Consider the following 18,855-nt stretch of genomic DNA (forward strand, 5'->3'; position numbering starts at 1 on the left):
GCCCCACTGCTCTAATCATGGCACGCAAAGGTGCAGTTTTTATAGCATAATCACAAATCCACGGCCGACTGTACCCTGCCATCCCAAGGAATGAAAGGATCTGTCCCACTGTTTGGGGTTTGGGAGCCTTGATTTTAGCCTCCACTTGGCTTGGGGCTATACATCGCGTGGTCCCACACAACTGTCTTCCCAAGTATTCTACTTGTTGTTTGCAGAACTGCAATTTGTCCTTACTTACTTTATGACCTCCATCTGCCAATGCATGCAATACAATTAATGAATCTTTTTCACACTGTTCTTGAGTCTCTGGTGCAATAAGGAGATCATCCATATATTGCACCAATGTACTGGGTATGTCAAGGTGTTGTAAATCTTCAGCCAGGACTTTGTTAAAGATGGCTGGGGACAGGTTCAGTCCCTGAGGTAGCCGTGTATACGTTAGCTGTTGTCCCAGAAATGTGAATGCAAACAAATGTTGTGAGTCTGGGTGCACAGGCACACTGAAATAGGCTGAACACAGATCGATTACTGTGTACCATTTTGCTCCAGCAGGGACGCTTGATAGTATAGTATGCGGATCAGGTACTATAGGTGCATCCATTTCTATTATTGGATTGATAGGACGCAGATCATGTACCAGCCGATACTCTTTGGTATTGTTTTTAGGGATAGGATAGATAGGAGTATTGCATGGGCTTGCAGTTTTTATTAAAACTCCAGCTGCCATTAGTCCCTTAATTACTGGTTTTATGCCTTCAATAGCCTGAGGTTTTAATGGATACTGCCTTTGGTGAGGCAGTTTTGCTCCCGGTTTTACTTTTATTTTTACTGGTAAGGCTGTTTTTACTAGTCCTACATCCATTTTGCTTTTGGACCACACCACTGGTGGTATTTGCTCTAACAATTTCTCTTGTTGGGCCGATAACACCATCTGTCCCTCTGGTCTAGGATTGAGCTCCACTTTTTGAGCTATAGCCTCATCATTTACTTTTAAGTTAATTCGTACAAACTGCTGGTCTTTTGACAGATGTACTTGTGGACTTTCCATGTTTTGCCATTCTTCAACTTCTGAGGCTGTCTTTACCATTGGACCTAGGTCATGGGATTCGTACTTTTCTGAGACTAAAAGGGTCACATGAGGCGTGGCATTCGGCACTTGATACCATTGTTGTTCAGCTGAAGTTAGCTTGACAGAAGCTGCGGCCCCTTGGGGGCCTAAATAAATTTCTGTGGTGGTTATGTGAAACAGCCGTTGATTCATCAATGCATCCCAGCAGCATGCATAGTCAGTTTGTTCTTGTTTGGCATCGAACATCAGGGTGACATGTAAAGGTAAACTAGGTGTACATACTGCTTCATAGTGTTGTTCTGCCCAGGGCTTCCATTTTTCCCATTCCAGTTGAAGATTTGAATTTTCTGGTTGTAACTTCAGCCAGTATACCATGGGTTGCACAGGTCGGACCTTGTTTTCCATGTCCATAAGCACCATAATGTTGGCGAGTGCTTCGTCAGGAAAGTGTATTTGCAGTCCTTGATGGGTACACACTATCTGGGTTTGTAGCTTACATAAAATGTCTCTTCCCAGCAAATTCACAGGTGTATTTTGTGAGTATAACAGGGGTGCTTCAATTGTTTTTCCTGCAATCGTTACAGGAAGTGGGCGTGTAAAAGATATTATTTGAGTTTTCCTAGAGAAGCCGATGGTCTTAATTACAGACCCAGAGAGGGGGAGATGAGCGCCCATTTTCCCTATGCAAGAGTATGTTGCCCCTGTGAAAGGGAAATCTCTGTTTTGTATATTAACGGTGACGGTTGGCTCTTCCTTAGGTATCATCGAAATAGCCAATGCCACCGTTTCCCCCTCTGTCTTCTCTAGGCCTCCCTATTGCCAATAGGCAGAGGGTCCAACCCAAGGTTGGGCCGGACAATTTCTCATTCGATGTCCAGGTTGTCCACAGCTCCAACACTCATTAGAGGGTTGATCCCCTATTGGGGGTGTTGATCCCATAGGCGGTCCCGCTTGACTGTTCCTGGGAGCTGAGTTCTGGAATCTGCTTCCAAATGAAGGTTGGCGAGATCCTCTTCGCCACCCTCCTCTTTGACCTTGAAAGTTCCGTGACTCTCCTCTCCACCCATGACTGTAGGTGGGTCCATTTCCGGGTGTGCCAGTGCTATGGTAGTGATAGTGATGCTCCACTGGTGCTGAGACTTCTCCTGTAGGAGTGCTTCCTGCTGCTCCTCGGGGGCTCTGTGTGGCTGTTACCACAGGTGCCTGTATGGTGGCAGCAGTGTTTGCCGTAGGGCCCGTGCTTGCCGGCTCAGAAGGAACAGGGGTCATCATTGGTGCCTGGGTCTTTGTTTTTTCTTTCTTGACTTTGGTTAGCTCTCCCAACTGCATCTGCACCAATTTTTTCGTCAGGGATTTTGCTGCATCTTCTTCTTTTTGTTTTTCTTTCTTGTAGATTTCAAGATGGTGACAAATATGCTCAGAGTATAAAGCCCAATTCATTTTCGATAGTCCCACGACTCCATCTAGGGCTTTCTGAACCTCATCTGGTAGAGCCTTTCTTACAGTTATTTTAAACAGGATTTCAGTTGCTGGAGAATGGTTCCATGCATTTCCTGTTTCCTCCACCCATCTCTTCTGGAATCGGTGCAGGAACTTCTTTGGGCACTCTTCAGGTGTCCACTCCTCATCATCCAATTTAGAGGGATCCAAGACCTCAGGGTACTTTCTTCTCAGTCCTTCCCACATGGAGTTTCTATAGCGATTAAAGGGGACTTCATCATGTTGATTAGTGCCCATCATTTGTGTTAGTCCAACCTTTCCTGCTAATTCTTCAGTGTCATGTTTTCCCATGACATGCATTAGCAAGGCTTTTATGTCACCTAAAGACAAGGTTACCCCTGCAGTGCCTTCTTCTAAGGCAGTTATCCATCTCCCAGCTCCTTGGGTGATGTCTGGCAGCCTGTTGGCCAGCCCCACCATGTCTGTCCAGCTCCATGGGGTATACACATGATGACCATTTCTGACCACCAATGGGCATATGAGGTCTTCGTCCTCCTCTTCTTCTGTGGGGGCTCCATACTGTCTTCCAGATCGAGTGCAACTGACTGGTTCCAGGCAGTCCATCCAGTTGGTTATATTCTGTTCTAAAGCCGCTATGTCTTTGGCTACACATTGTTGTCTTTGCCTGAGTCGGGCCTCTTTTGCACTCTCAATGACGATCTCACCAGAAATTTTTCGGGTGGGTGGCTCTATAATGTGATTCCCTTGATTGGGCGTCGATTGTTGTAATATTCTTCTTTCCTCGGCGTCCCTATGTCTTTGTATTCTTTCCTTCGCTAGCCGAAGTTGCTCAGCTAGTTCTTCATGATCTCTTCTGGCCAGATCCAGTGTGTCACAGAAGCTCTTGTGCCACTCTTCGGAGCCTCTATAGCCTGTGAAGGTCCAGTCGGCTGACTTATGGTGGGAGGGGACGGTTTTCAGTGGACCTCGATGTGCAGGCGGAGCCTTCAGGTCTCTCTCTTTATCCTCGTCTGCCTCCGTGTCACTGTTATTTGTGGCCCCCCCTGCTGGTCGTGGTGAGCGACCACTTACTTTCGGACTTGGAGACCTTGTATGATCCATTTGACAGACTGAGGACCTGTCTCCTTGTGGCTCTCGAGCTTTTAGTGTCAGTGTGAATTTGCCCTCCACATCCATGCCTTGGTCCTCTTCACGAGTTCCTAATACAAATTGTCCAGCTGTCTTTCCCATATCATGACGTTTATATGGGGGTGGCTCTGCTTCCCAGCTCGGTGCACTGGCTTTAGTCTCTTTGGATCTTTCCTCTGTCATTTTTTCTCTTTTCTGCTGTAGCCTCTGTGCTTCCTGCTTGAACAAGGCCAAAACTTATTTTTCTTCAGTGCGTTTTTTGTTGTTATTTACGTTCTTCTGCTGATCTTTAATTTCTTTTTTCTGTATTTCTACCGCAACTGCTTCACACATCACCGGATCAAATGATCCCTCCAAAGGCCATTGCCTGCCCCCATGTGACCTTTTGTGCCACTTTCTCATACATTGGTTGGCCTTAGTGCGTTTTCCTGGATATTTTCTTAGTACTAAGTCTAGCGGGGTACTTTCCCGACCTTGACCTTGAGAGTTACCCATGTAACCCTGACAAACGCTATGTGAGGTGTTTCTATGGTGTTCTGGTAGTCCCTCAGGGGCTGTCCTGATCCAGACCAATAACTTGCTGGCTGTAACACCTGTTTTGTATTTTAAACCCTTAAAAGGATTAAATTTCCAACTGTTATGCCCGTCTTCTTTTTCTTTAACTAAATACGAAAATTTACCTGTTTCCCACCGAACCTTCCTTGGGACCACAGTCAGAGTCAACCTAGGAAACAGTTCTTCACCTGGATCGGTTGGCAGTGTTATTAAATGATTTAATGGTATGCTAAGTTCTTTATTAGGATCAGCACAAAGCAGCTCCAGCCACGGGGTTAAACCCTGATGCCACAGACGTCTTATCAGCAGCTCCCAATTAATTAGAGGGAATTGTTCTTTCTTTTGCTTCAGATTGATTACCTTAGTAATCTGCCATAATTTCTGATTGATCTCTTGTTCGTCCTGCCAATGTTCTGCTCCTACCCTGTCAAAATAGGTCCTTTCCAGCCAAAAATGTGTCCTGATTCCCTGGGTTTCGATGTCTCCGTCTGTCAAGTAATGTTCTGGGAGTATTATTTCATCATCACTTAAGTCTCCCATCAATGACTGTCCCAAGCATTGATCAGTCTGTCAGCTTTTTCACTATAATCTAAGCTTTAACTCTTTTGATTTATAACCAACTTTATTTATTTAATCCTCTTACAACCCTAACACTTCCTAATGTCTTTGCTCCCGACTTTCTATTTTCCTTCTAATTTTTTAACTTTCTGCTTCTCGTCTTTTTCTGCTGTTTGTTTATTAGTTTTCTTTCTTTGAAATAATATCTACCTTCTCTGTATTTACATAGCAGTCTCTTATCCTGTCTTTTTCTTCACTGTCTCTGTTTCACACTTTCCTCTCTGCCTGTCATGCTCCTCCCAAGTCCTTCTGTTGGGTCTAAACACCTCCTCCTCGTACTCTTTCACATTAATCTTGTATGTCAGCCAGCCTGCAAGCCCTCACAGCTTTACACAGATTACTCTCCACTCTCCCACACACCAATCTTCAAAAGCTTTATACACAAAAATTATTAAAAACAACTTTCTATATATCTCTATCTAGACTTCTGCCACTTTTCACTCCGCGGCTTTAAACAACCTTTTTATTCACTTAACACCAATGTGTTCTGTTTAAGCATGTATCTCTTCTTCACGTTAGACAACTTCTCCGGCGCTGCCAGCAACTTCATATATTATTTTTTTACAAGCCCTCTTTGAGCGTACAATATTTCATTTACTTCTACGCCTTACCGCGCCTCGCGTGCGTATCCTGTGCTTAATATATTATTTTTCACCAGCTCCTCTCTGAGCATACAATATTTCATTTATTTCTATGCCTTACCGCGCCTCGCGTGCGTATCCTGTGCCTTTCTGCACTTTCTTCTACTTTTTTTTTTTTCACTTACTGAGCTCCTCGTGAGCTTAATGTGCCTTTGCACTGAAAATACTCTCTTTTTCTTTTCTTATAAAAAACTCATATTACTGTGTACTTAATTACTTATTCTTCTCCCACGCCCCACAAGCGTGTATTTGGTGCCTTACTGCACTATTTTCTGCTTCATTAATTCTCATGTATTCTGCACTAACTCTTCATTCATTTTTTTATTTTTTTTTATAGTTTTTCTCTTTTCTTAAAAAATGACGTCCTTTATTGAGCTCTTTTACTTACTGTCAGCTGTGCTACTTTGCACTTTTCTCTTTAAATCTCTTTATCACGTACGGTATTTCTACTGCGCCCCCTCAGGCGCTTATCTTGTGCTTCCTCTGCACGTATTCTCTGTTAAACTCTTTTTCTCACTTATTTCACTTCAGTCTCTGTTAAACTCTTTAAATAACCTTGTATTACCTTGTATCTATTTGTCAGTATACTCCCCTAAATTAACCCCTACAGCGCATGCTATCAGCCGGCACGTTAGTAACGAATTTCAACACCAATTATTCCCCAAGCATCCAGGTTAATTCTCCACGCACTCTTTTCCGCACCAGAGTTCATGAACATTCCTGACCTTTCACTCACACAGACATTCTTTTTCCCGGGAACACACACACCTTCTGAGCATTTTATCTACAAGGCCTGATAATTTTCAATCTTATCTTTTTTTAGTTTCTTATCAATTTTCTTAGTCCAGGTTCTTTTGGGTAAGAGGCAATTAAAAAATATCACCTGTCAACTTGGGCGGAAATCCCGACTCACTCCTCCAGATCGTGCAGAAGTTATAAAAGGTTTCTGCTTACCTTTTAGTCGTGATCACTGTTATTTACGGTCTGGAGGGATGAGCTGGACCGCCCCAGGCTGCCGGAATGCCCCTGGACCCTCCTGAAGCTGGCTCGCCAAGTTCTGTCGAGGCTCGTCTTTAGTCTTCTCGGGATGTCGTCTTTTAGATAACACAAACTAATTGCAAGTGATATGCTAGAAAAGGACACAACACTTTAGAATAATTCAGCCTTAAGCAAGATAAAATGCACAGAGTTTTTAAGTTTATTTAAGCCTTCGACACAGAGCTTAGACAAACTGAGTCCTCTAGAGAGACTGAATATGACAACCGCGCTCATCTATTTATTGGAGACCCGCGGGCATCGCTCCTCCTTCAACTTTTTTTATTTATTTCATTCCCAAGACATGGTTTTCTATTGGAAGTGTCCTCTAGTGAACCCTAAGCAGGTGTTAGGCCATTATTTCAATGTGACAAACGCTCCCATTAAAACGTGAAGGATTTACAACTGATTTTTTTAAAAGACCTTCAGCCACAGGTGCAGCTGGCCTGAGGCCCCCCCCGCACGTGGCCTCAGCCGCAGGTGCAGCTGGCCCGAGGCCCCTGCATGTGGCCTGCGGGAAAGCACCTAAAAGGCCTTGGAAAGCCCCTGACAGACTAAATGACTAATAGAGCCCTTTTTTTGGGTTGAACACCTGCTAGTTCAACCAGAGGACATACAGTTCGGATCAGGACACTTGATAGTTCATCATAGTTCAAATAAGGACCTAAAAATTCTTCTACAAATGGATGGGTCTGCCTCCGAGTCCCCAGCCTCTGCTTCCTCTTCGGAAGACGTGACGATGGGATTGAGGAGATCCTCGAAGTACTCCTTCCACCGCCCGACAACATCCCCAGTCAGGGTCAACAGCTCCCCACCTGCACCGTAAACAGTGCTGGTGGAGAGCTGCTTCTGAGAGACCTGTCCCCGACCCGAAGGCGTAGGGACGCGACCCTCTCGTTCACCGGAGTGAACTCCAACACTTGGCGACTGAGCTGGGGAGCAATAAGTAATGCGACCCCAGCTCTCCGCCTCTCCCCGTGGGCGACTTGGGAAAAAAATGAAGCGCCCAGCCCCTCTCCAGGAGTTGTGTACCAGAGCCCAAGCTGTGCGTGGAGGTGAGCCCGACTATCTCTAGTCGGTATCTCTCAACCTCCCGCACAAGCTCAGGCTCTTTCCCCCCTAGCGAGGTGACATTCCACGTCCCAACAGCCAGGGACTGTGAGCATGGACCGGGCCACCGGGCCACCCGCCCTCGACCGCCACCCAATCCTCTCTGCACCCGACCCCCATGGCCCCCTCTGCAGGTGGTGAACCCACAGCAGGGCGGGCCCACGTCACTCCGGGCCCCATGGGCTAAGGCCCAACTACCAGGCGCTCGCACGCGAGCCCCAAACCCTGGCCTGGCTCCAGGGTGGGACCCCGGCTCCGCCATACCGGGCGACGTTACGGTCCTTGATCTTTTACTGGTCATGGAGGTTCTGAACTGCCCTTAGTCTGACCCGTCACCTAGGACCTGTTTGCCTTGGGAGATCCTACAGGGAGCATAATTAACTGTAACAGTCATAAACAAGCAATGAAAATAAAGAATTAAGCATTCAGATTCATTTACAACAACCACGAATATACAACAATAATATGAGCACATGTGAGAGGCTTCTTACTGTTAGCAACTATTAGCATTAATAAGCTAACTGGTTAGCCGGACTGTCAACATATGAGGTCTGTTAGAAAAGTATCCGACCTTATTATTTTTTTCAAAAACCATATGGATTTGAATCACGTGTGATTACATCAGACATGCTTGAACCCTCGTGGCCATGCGAGAGTTTTTTCATGTCTGTCGGTTACGTCATTCGCCTGTGGGCAGTCTTTGAGTGAGGAGTCGCCCAGCCTCTCGTCGATTTTTCATTGTTTAGGAATGACTCAGAGACTACTGCTTTGTTTGATAAAAAATTTTTCAAAAGCTGTAAGGCACAACTGAGTGGACACCATTCGATAAATTCAGCTGGTTTTCGGTAAAAAATTTTAACGGCTGATGAGAGATTTTGGTCTGGTAGTGTCGCTTTAAGGACGGCCCACGGTGCCTGACGGCGATCTGCGCTTCGAGGCGGCAGCGTCTCGCCGTTTCAAGTTGAAAACTTCCACATTTCAGGCTCTGTTGACCCAGGAAGTCGTCAGAGAACAGAGAACTTTCAGAAGAAGTCGGCATGAGGAGTTTATTCGGACATTCCATTGTTAACGGACATTTTGTAATGAAAGAACGTGCGGGCAGAGTTGCATGTCGGGCCGGACCCGACCGCGGGGGGTCGCGACAGGAAAAACACCTCCGTTGAAAACCTTAACGGGCAAGGTGGAACATGCCCAAGCTGCTAAACAATTTCTCAGTTACTCACTTGTTGAAAGCCATCAAAAGCCGCCTGAATTTTACAAATGTTTTTCAACACGGAGGTGTTTTTCCTGTCGCGGCGCACACAGATTCGCCGAGTCGTCACGGAAATGATTCGGCGAATTTGCGCGCACGTCTTTCATTACAAAATGTCCTTAAACAGTGGAATGTCCGCATAAAGTCCTCATGCCGGCCTCTTCTGAATCTTCTCTGTTCTCTCACGACGTCCTGGGTGAATTAAGCCTTAAATTAGGATGTTTTCAGCTCGAAACAGGCCGACGACGGCGCCTGGAAGCGCTGCGTGACGTCCTACTCCGTGGGAAGTCCTTACAGCGACAGAAACACCCCATAATCTCTCATCAGCCGTTAAACTTTTCACCAGCTAAAACCAGCTAAATTTCTCGAATAGTGTCCACTCGGATATTCCTCACAGGTCCAGAAAAAATTTTGATAAAGCAACGCGCGCCGTCTCGAGCAGCGTGTGAAACAAAGGAATTCAGCCAAGAGGGCTGGACCACATCTCACTCAAGGCCTGCCCACAGGGAAATGACGTCACCGACACGCGTGAAAAAACTCACGTATGCGCACGAGGGTTCAAGCATGATTGGTGTAATCGCACGTCATTCAAATCCATATAGTTAAAAAAAAAATAAAAGTGTCGGTTTCTTATCTAATACACCTCGTATATGAACTATAAGGAATAACATGAAGCAATAAACAACTGCTGGTTCTTTTTGTAATTTACTGCCCCTTACCAAGATCCAAACCACTGTATTCCTCATTTTGGATTTATTAAAGGTCACAATGAAAACTGGACCAGGACCATCACAGACCGTGTCCATCTTGTGAAAGGCCTCTAAAATGAGTCATATAACACTTTTTATACCATGTGGACATCATAGTGGGTGTGGTTTAGTCTCACATTTCTAATGTTATTGGCTCTCACCAACAGGGGGAGGTCTCCCTGTGTCTGACACTTGCACATATGATGGAAGTGAAACTTAACTCTTATATTTACACTTTAAACCAGGTTTCAAAAACTCCAAACAGATAACAAAGGCAAATACTTGATCACTAACATACAATAAGGAATTACCACATCAAGCTACCAACTCCCAACAGAAAGGGCAACAATAACAATGAAACCCATAGTCTTAGACTGACGTGTCCACCTGCTGAGGAGAAAGGTAGACATATTGTGTGTCCAAGAGACCAAGTGGAAGGGATGTAAGAGCAGGAGCATAGGCAGAGGATTCAAGTTGTTGTGTCATGGTGAGGATGGGAAGACAAATGGTGTTGGAGTCATTTTAAAGGTATGTTAAGAGTGTGTTGGAGGTTAAGCGAGTGTCTGACAGAGTGATGAGTGCAAAGTTGGAAATTGAAGGGGTGATGATCCTTAGTGCTTCATCTTCAAATCTCGAGGTCAGTCATCTGGGCATTTAACGTCTCGGGGCAGGTTTTGTCGGTGAAAACATCGGCAAACTCAATACACACACCCACACACACACACACACACACACACACACACACACACACACACATACTCATCTTCAACCACTTAGTCCAATTAAGGGTTGAGCGGGCTGGAGCCTATCCCAGCAGTCATAGAGCGCGAGGCGGGGTACACCCAGACACATACACACCCACTCGCACACCTATGGACAATTTAAAGATTCCAATCCACCTAACCCGCATGTCTTTGGATGTGGGAGGAAACCGGAGCACCCAGAGGAAACACACGCAAACATGGGGAGAGCAAGCAAACTCCACACAGAAAGGCCACAAGCGGGAATTGAACCTATGACCTTCTCGCTGTGAGGCAACAGTGCTAACCACTAATCCACCATGCTGCCACAAACTCAATACAAATACATGTAATTTGGTCACTTTTCAAAGGGGTCAGACTCATCAATAAAGTCAATTTAATGTACATTGGTTCATTTCAGGTCAGCTTGATGTATAAATCTCATGGTTCCAGGCAGTGAGAGCTGTCAGCTGGTTGTTAGAACCAAGTTAGAGACAAAAGCAAACCAGCTGATTTCAAAAGAACAGCATACAGCCAGAGCACATTTTCACCGAGCGGACAGTCACAGAAGTACGAATTGTCGCCTTTGGATTGGCCACTTTGCCAAAGTGAGGTTGCCCTGACCTTGAGAATTGGGTAACACTTTCATGATGCCACAATCAGCTTGTCAAAAAAGGTGTCTGGTCCCTTTAAAAAACTTTTGAGTGCATTTGGGTTTCCATTTATTTAAACTCAGAATACCAGAAAAAAAACATCAAAGATACCATTTTTGCTCAAACTGTTGAGTAACATATATGATGTTTATGTTGCTTTATAGTATCAGACATGTCTCCATGGTAACTAGACAACAATTCTTCTGCTGACGTTTGAGCACCAAACTGATGTTACTATGAGAAAACACACAGACTTTTAATTCAGAACAACCACATCAACCACCAAACTGTCATCACATTTGGAGAAATAAGCAACATTTGTCTCCCGACTTTGTCAAACAGGTAAACTGAAACGATTTAAATGACATAAATAAACACCAAATTATGAATAACTGTTGTATGTAAATTAAGCTACTTTAAATGTCCAGGATAAGGTATTCAAATTTAAATCACTTAATCAAAAGTGCAAACACTAAGGGCCCTGTCCCACTGGCGTTTAGGAGGATTTGAGTATGGATTGCGCACAAAATTGGCCCATCTTCGCCAAACATCCGCAATATCCGTGTAACATGCCTGTATGAGTCGGCCATCATCCGAACACGCCCATGATCATCCACAGAGGCACGCATGTCCGCAGCCAGCATTTTTGAGCTGTTCAAAAATCTGGATGCGGATAATATCCGCCTTACATACTCCATATATACTCAATTCATACACAATACATACTCACTCTGTGCGCTGTATATCTGTCGCTAACCGCTGATATCGGCAACTGATGGGGATTTGCGGCTTGGCAGCGGACTGGGACAGTGTGTAAAACAGATATATATCGTGCCCATCATGTCCACATCACAAACTAAAATATGTTGTAGCGAATGCATACAGATTGGCCACGAATAAAGCATTTTTATTACATCTGCTTTGCAACTGATTTGCGGACAATCTGTGAATGCATAACATACATGCATTATATAACCGTGATTGTTCATCATATATTCGCTATGTATTATTAATATATCCATAATTCATACTGGGACATTTGTCATTTTTGGCCATTTTTGTTGCAGACGACAACGAACGCCTGCAATTTGTATACTCAATTCATGTGCAATTAATCCTCTCCCCAGTGGGACAGGGCCCTTAGTGCACAGCCTTTTTTCATCTGGATTTACTGTATCTGAGTAAAACATTGTGAAGTAACATGATAATATCACTGATGTAAATCAGGTTTTTACATTAATGACAGTAAATTAATATGAATATACAAACACAATGTTCCTGTTGTTCAGGCAGCAGGGAGAAAAACAAAACAGTAACTTTCTTTTATTGGGTAACACTTTCATAACGCCACAATCACTCAGCTTGTCAAAAAAGGTGTCTTGGTCCCTTAAAAAAAAAAAAAACCTGTACTTTGAGTACATTTGGGTTTCCATTTATTTAAAATCAGAATACCAGAATACCAAAAAACTATCAAAGATAGTATTTTTGCTAAAACTGTTAACATATTTGATGTGTATGTTGCTTTAAATATCAGACATGTCTTCATGGTAACCAGACAACAATTCATCTGCTGACGTTGGAGCACCAAACTGACATTGCTATGAGAAAACACACAGACTTTTAATTCAGAACCACATCAACCACCAAACTGTTAACACCTTTGGAGATATAAGAAAGATTTGTCTCTCAATTTTGTGAAACAGGTAAACTGAAATGATTTAAATTACATAAATACACACCAAATTATGAATAAGTATTGTATGGAAATTACTAAGCTGATGTAAATGAACAGGATAAAGTGTGCAAATTGAAATCACTTAATCAAAAGTACAAACAGTAAGTACACAGCCTATTTCCATCTGAATTTACTGTATCTGAGTAAAATATTGTGAAGCAGCATGATAATATCACTGATGTAAATCAGTTTTTTACATTAATGACAGTAAATTAATATGAATTAAAAACAGAATTTTCCTGTTGTCCAGGCAGCAGGGAGAAAAACAAAACAGTAACTTTCTTTTATTGGGTAACACTTTCATAACGCCACAATCAATCAGCTTGTCAAAAAAGGTGTCTTGGTCCCTTAAAAAAAAAAAACCCTGTACTTTGAGTACATTTGGGTTTCCATTTATTTAAAATCAGAATACCAGAATACCAAAAAACTATCAAAGATAGTATTTTTGCTAAAACTGTTAACATATATGATGTGTATGTTGCTTTAAATATCAGGCATGTCTCTATGGTAACCAGACAACAATTCATCTGCTGACGTTGGAGCACCAAACTGACATTGCTATGAGAAAACACACAGACTAATAATTCAGAACCACATCAACCACCAAACTGTTAACACCTTTGGATAAATAAGAAAGATTTGTCTCTCAATTTTGTGAAACAGGTAAACTGAAATGATTTAAATGACATAAATACACACCAAATTATGAATAAGTATTGTATGGAAATTACTAAGCTGCTGTAAATGAACAAGATAAAGTGTGCAAATTGAAATCACTTAATCAAAAGTGCAAACAGTAAGTACACAGCCTATTTCCATCTGAATTTACTGTATCTGAGTAAAATGTTGTGAAGGAATATGATAATATCACTGAAATAAAACACGTTTTTACATTAATGACAGTAAATTGACATGAATTAAAATTAGAATGTTCCTGTTGTCCAGGCAGCAGGGAGAAAAACAAAACAGAAAACAGTTTTTTTTATTATTATTTATAAAAACATATCATTTTAATGTTGGCACACTAAACATTTAAGGCAGTAGAAGGGGCAGAAAGAAAGAAAGAAAGAAAGAAAGAAAGAAAGAAAGAAAGAAAGAAAGAAAGAAAGAAAGAAAGAAAGAAAGAAAGAAAGAAAGAAAGAAAGAAAAATCTCCCAAAGATAAAACCACTCCTGCTTTTTGAAATATGTGTCTGTTTCATGCAACTGCAGGTTCACATCTGGTACATTGTGAATTTCTCAGAAAACAGATTTGTGATTTTTCTGTAGCTGTTTCTCTATTAACCAGTGATGAGGATGGAGGTGTAACATCTGCACCTCTCCACAGGGGCAGTGCTGTAAATCTAAAAGAATTGGCTGAATTTTGTCAATATGTTTTGCTCAGATGGTCTTTACATCAGGGAATATTTGAATTTTGAGGAAGTTCCAAATTTGGCAGAGATACACACACTCTGAGTGCCCTTTTATTTTCTTGCCATTAAAGGTGAGCTATTTTGAGCACAATATTAAATTTGTAATTACTTTTCTTCAGGGGTTTATCCAATCAAATGTTTTAATGACATAAGTTGACTCCACCCATCAGAGAGGTTTATCTCTGAAACTTTTCAGCACCTGAGGCCATGAAGTGCTTCAAAATTAAATATATATATTAAACAGAATACAGGCACATTAAAACCAGGTAAAGGTTGGTTGTTATTCAGATGAGGCAAAACTAGATGAGGCAAAACTAGAAAGGCACTTGGGTAGAAACCCAAGTGCCTTTCTAGTTTTTACATTGAAATTTTAGATTGAATTGTCTTTGTAGATCATTTAACTTAAAGTGTTTCATTTTTCGCATTTGTTCCATTTGAACTAATCTTTTTTTATGGCCATTTAAATTTTGAATTGTTGTATTTTATGTTTTTCTTATGTCTGTAATTTTCTAGAAATAAAATAATCATCTTTATTGATGTTGTGTTCTGACTTTAGTGGACATCATGGATTATTATCAGACTTTCTCCATGGATCTCCTTCATCATGACAGTGAAACTGATCGGCTGGTGCACATGGCCGAGGTCATGATGCATTGTTTCCGCGATTCCAGAGACCTCGAGCACACAGCTCCTCTTCCTGCACCTCCTGTGGAAGAACAGGTAGGGTTGGACAGAACACAGTCAGCAGGAGTATTTTGTCATTACATCATAAATGAAAAGTTACAAAACCATTTAAAGTGTCATAAAAGCAGAAAGTTTGTTTTCAGTTTCACCCGATGCAACAAATAAGAACAACAGCATTAAATACTGAGTGTTCAGTAACACATGAACACTCCACACTCCACCACTCACACAGTATCACAAACAGATAAGTACTAATTCTTCTCAGTACTCCTAATGATACTTTATGTTGTAAATGAAAATGGAGCTGTTGTAATTAAGAATTTTAATGAATGGAGAGATGGATTTGTGAAAATGTGGACAGATGACATCTTCTAATCACTGGTTGTTTGTTTGTATCTCCAGGATCAGGATCCCCTGATCATGGACCTGGAAAGCCCTCAGACCCTCAGCGCTCCTAGTCCACAAACTATTTTGTTGCCAGTTGTCCCTCCCTCCACCGCTGCCCCTCCCACATTATACTCAGTTCCCTCCACCGCTACTGCTTCAACCTCTTTTCGTCCTTCAAGTCCTCCAGCCTCACCAACATCCAACATCCCTCCCAGCACTTCTGAGTCCAACCATATGTTAAAAAACCCCCAAATGCCTTCATGATCTTCAGGAAGGAGCAGCGCCCATTTGTGGTGGCACAACATATTCGAGACTGTGCCATCGTCAATAAACTTCTGGGAGAGATGGTGAGTGTGTACACTCCTGCATGTGCATGATCTTGTGGTGGTGTCAGTGAGCGTATGTTAACTGACCGTGTGTTGTCTTGTGTTTGCAGTGGCATTCGCTTTCTGCAACAGAGAAGGAGAACTACTACGAAGAGGCAAGAAAAGAAAGCCAACTGCATTACAAGCTCCACCCAAAGTGGAAGCCCAACAGGAACGTGAGTAAAGAGTCAGAAAATACATGTTGGATGTTGACATCACTCACACATCTGACTTGTTTTTAGCAGCTGATGTCATGTAGCAACGAGAAAGTCATAATGTGTTTCTTTATGTTTCTGTGTGCAGGTTAAAAAGGCCAAACAGTCTCGTCCCTGACCTTCAGGCAGCCTGTACAGATCACCCAATCAACTTTATTTTTTTATTAGCTGTAAATATGTCATTTTAATAAATTATCCTTTTAATATAAAATGTTTGCTTTGTTTTGTTCATTTTTCAAAGAAACAACAGGTCACTGATTTCATTCTTACTTCAGATAAAGAGTAAAACCTGATCAATTTTAATTGCACAGAATTCATCCGTCAGCTGGTAGAAAGTCCATATTTCTTGAAAATAAAGTATTCTTGACTTTTTCCAATGTAAGAAATACAGCTACATTTTCAAGCAGCCTGTAAAAACAGTGTAGTGGTGGAGTTTCAGCATGTTCTTCCCCCCGTGTTCACATGGCTTTTCTCTGAGGAGCGAGTGGGAGGAGTCACAAGAGAAACAAGGCAGGTGAGAGGGAGTAGACATTAGGTGAACTGGAAACTTTAAATTGACTACAGTGGTGTGTGTGAATAAGTTCGTCTGTCCATATACGGCCCTGTGACAGACTGGCATCCTGTCCGGGGTCTACCCCTCCTCATGTGCTGGGATTGCCCCCCGTGACTCTTGATTGGAGTAAATGGGTACAGAAAATGAATGAATGTTCATCTGCTGCCAGTATTGATCAGTTTCATCTTCTGGTACCTGGCACACTATGTGTGTGTGTGTGTGTGTGTGTATTCTGTAGTCAGCTTCAGTGGTTTGTTGATAGGTGGTGGTGTTTTGTGACTGAGACCATTGACTTACACATTTTATTGTGAGACTCCATTGGGGGTTAAACATCTCGGTCCCAGGGCGTAACGGTCTGTTCCCTATCAACCTCTATAATATAATACACTCACTCAATTTTGAAGAAAACACAGACTCAGATTGTGCAGAATTCATTATTTATTCCTCCTCAGGTGTCAATTGTACAAAAACATGTTTTACAAGTATTACAGATTTCAGTGGAACATTACAACATTACTAAACTGTTTTAAAATCAGTTTTATTTTCCATAGACAGAAATATGATAAATATTATAACAAAATTAGGCAGGTGCAAAACACCCTTAGGTGTTATGCACCCTTTAGGCACCCTTGTCATTTTATTGATTTGAATACATTTAGCACTATAATTATTGGAACACAAAATTGGTTTGGTAAGCTCATTGACCCTTGATCTCCTTACACAGGTGAATCCAATTATGAGAAAGGGTATTTAAAGTGGACATTTGCAAATGTTTCCCCTCTTTGCATCTCTTTTAATGAGTGGCAACATGGGAGCCTCTAAACAACTCTCAAATGACCTGAAAACAAAGAATGTTCAACATCATGGTTTAGGGGAAGGATACAAAAGGCTATCAGAGATTTCAGCTGTCAGTTTCCACTGTGAGGAACATAGTGAGGAAATGGAAGACCATAGGCACAGTACTAATTAAGGCCTGAAGTGGCAGGCCAACAAAATCTCAGATAAGCTGAAGCGAAGGATGGTGAGAACAGTCATAGTCAACCCACAGACCTGCTCCAAAGACCTACAACATGATCTTATTGCAGATAGTGTCTCTGTGCATTGTTCAACTATACAGTACACTTTGCACAAGGAGAAGATGTAATGCAGAGGAAGCCTTTTCTGCGTACATGCACAAACAGAGTCACTTGAGGTATGCTGAAGCACATTTGGACAAGCCAGCTTCATTATGGAATAAGGTGCTGTGGACTGAAGAAACTAAAATTGAGTTATTTGGACATAACAAGAAGGGGCGGTATGCATGGCTGAAAAAGATGGTGCCCAAAAGGTGCCCAAATTTCTGCACCTGCCTAATTTTGTTTCAAGAATTATTGCACACTTTCTGTAAATCCTAGAAACTTCATTCCACTTCTCAAATATCAGTGTGTTTGTCTGCCATATGATATATTTAACTGAAATTGCTGATACAAACAACCAATGATTTATAAAGGAAAATCATGGAAGTCATCAGGGGTGCCCAAACTTTTGCATACAACTATAATTATTTCACTTTTTCTGTAAATCCTAGAAACTTCATTTCACTTCTCAAATATCATTGTGGGTGTCTGCTATATGACATATTTAACTGAAATTTCTGATCCAGACAACCAATGATAAAATCATGAAAATGATCAGGGGTGTCCAAAATTTTGCATACAATTACTATATCTGTAGTGTTATGACGTTAGTAATTAATAAATAAGTGGGGTCAAAATTTTTAATGCACACACCATATCAAAAGCATTCACTCAGTCCCCAGAAATGTGATTTTAACCCCAAACTGAGGTTAGCCTGTTGGCTGAGATTGTCTGTTGCTGCTACCAGTGTTCATTTGTAGCAGCAATTGGTTTGTTGACATTTGGCCATTAATCCAATATTACTGAGGAAATAAGTGGGTCATAATTTGTACTGCCCACGCCAAGGCAAGATGGTTATGAGAGCAACTGCTCGGACCCAAAATATGACTTGATAAACACCTCAGTTGGGGTTAGTCTGTTAGCTGAACTTGTCTGAGTTTGGTCGTCATTTGTCCTGCCCTGGTCATGCACGGTGTCACCCATGCTCCACCCCTTTACCCACATATAGGTTTACCCTGCTGACATGCACAGAATAATGCACTATGCTCACTATATATAAGATTCAAGAAAGTTCTGGTTTAAGTATTATTTCTACCACTGTAGATGCTAACAGTTTTCCGTTACTCACTACTTCTGTAACTGTATTATTGTCAAGGCTATATCTGAAACATGGGATCAGACAGATCCAGAAATTCTACATATAAACTCTTGATGAAATGTCTTTTATTAAAAACAAAATGTAGCCTTTTCCATGTGATAAAACAGCTGAAGGATATAGATGAGTCTAATGCCTACATTTTTAGTACAAACTCTTAAAGGTTAATTTTTATTTTTCTTTGCAGCTAGACCTCTTAAAGTCTTCAAAGTCAACTGTGAAA

Source organism: Thalassophryne amazonica, chromosome 8, assembly GCF_902500255.1.
Source record: "Thalassophryne amazonica chromosome 8, fThaAma1.1, whole genome shotgun sequence".
In the NCBI taxonomy this organism is placed as follows: domain Eukaryota; kingdom Metazoa; phylum Chordata; class Actinopteri; order Batrachoidiformes; family Batrachoididae; genus Thalassophryne; species Thalassophryne amazonica.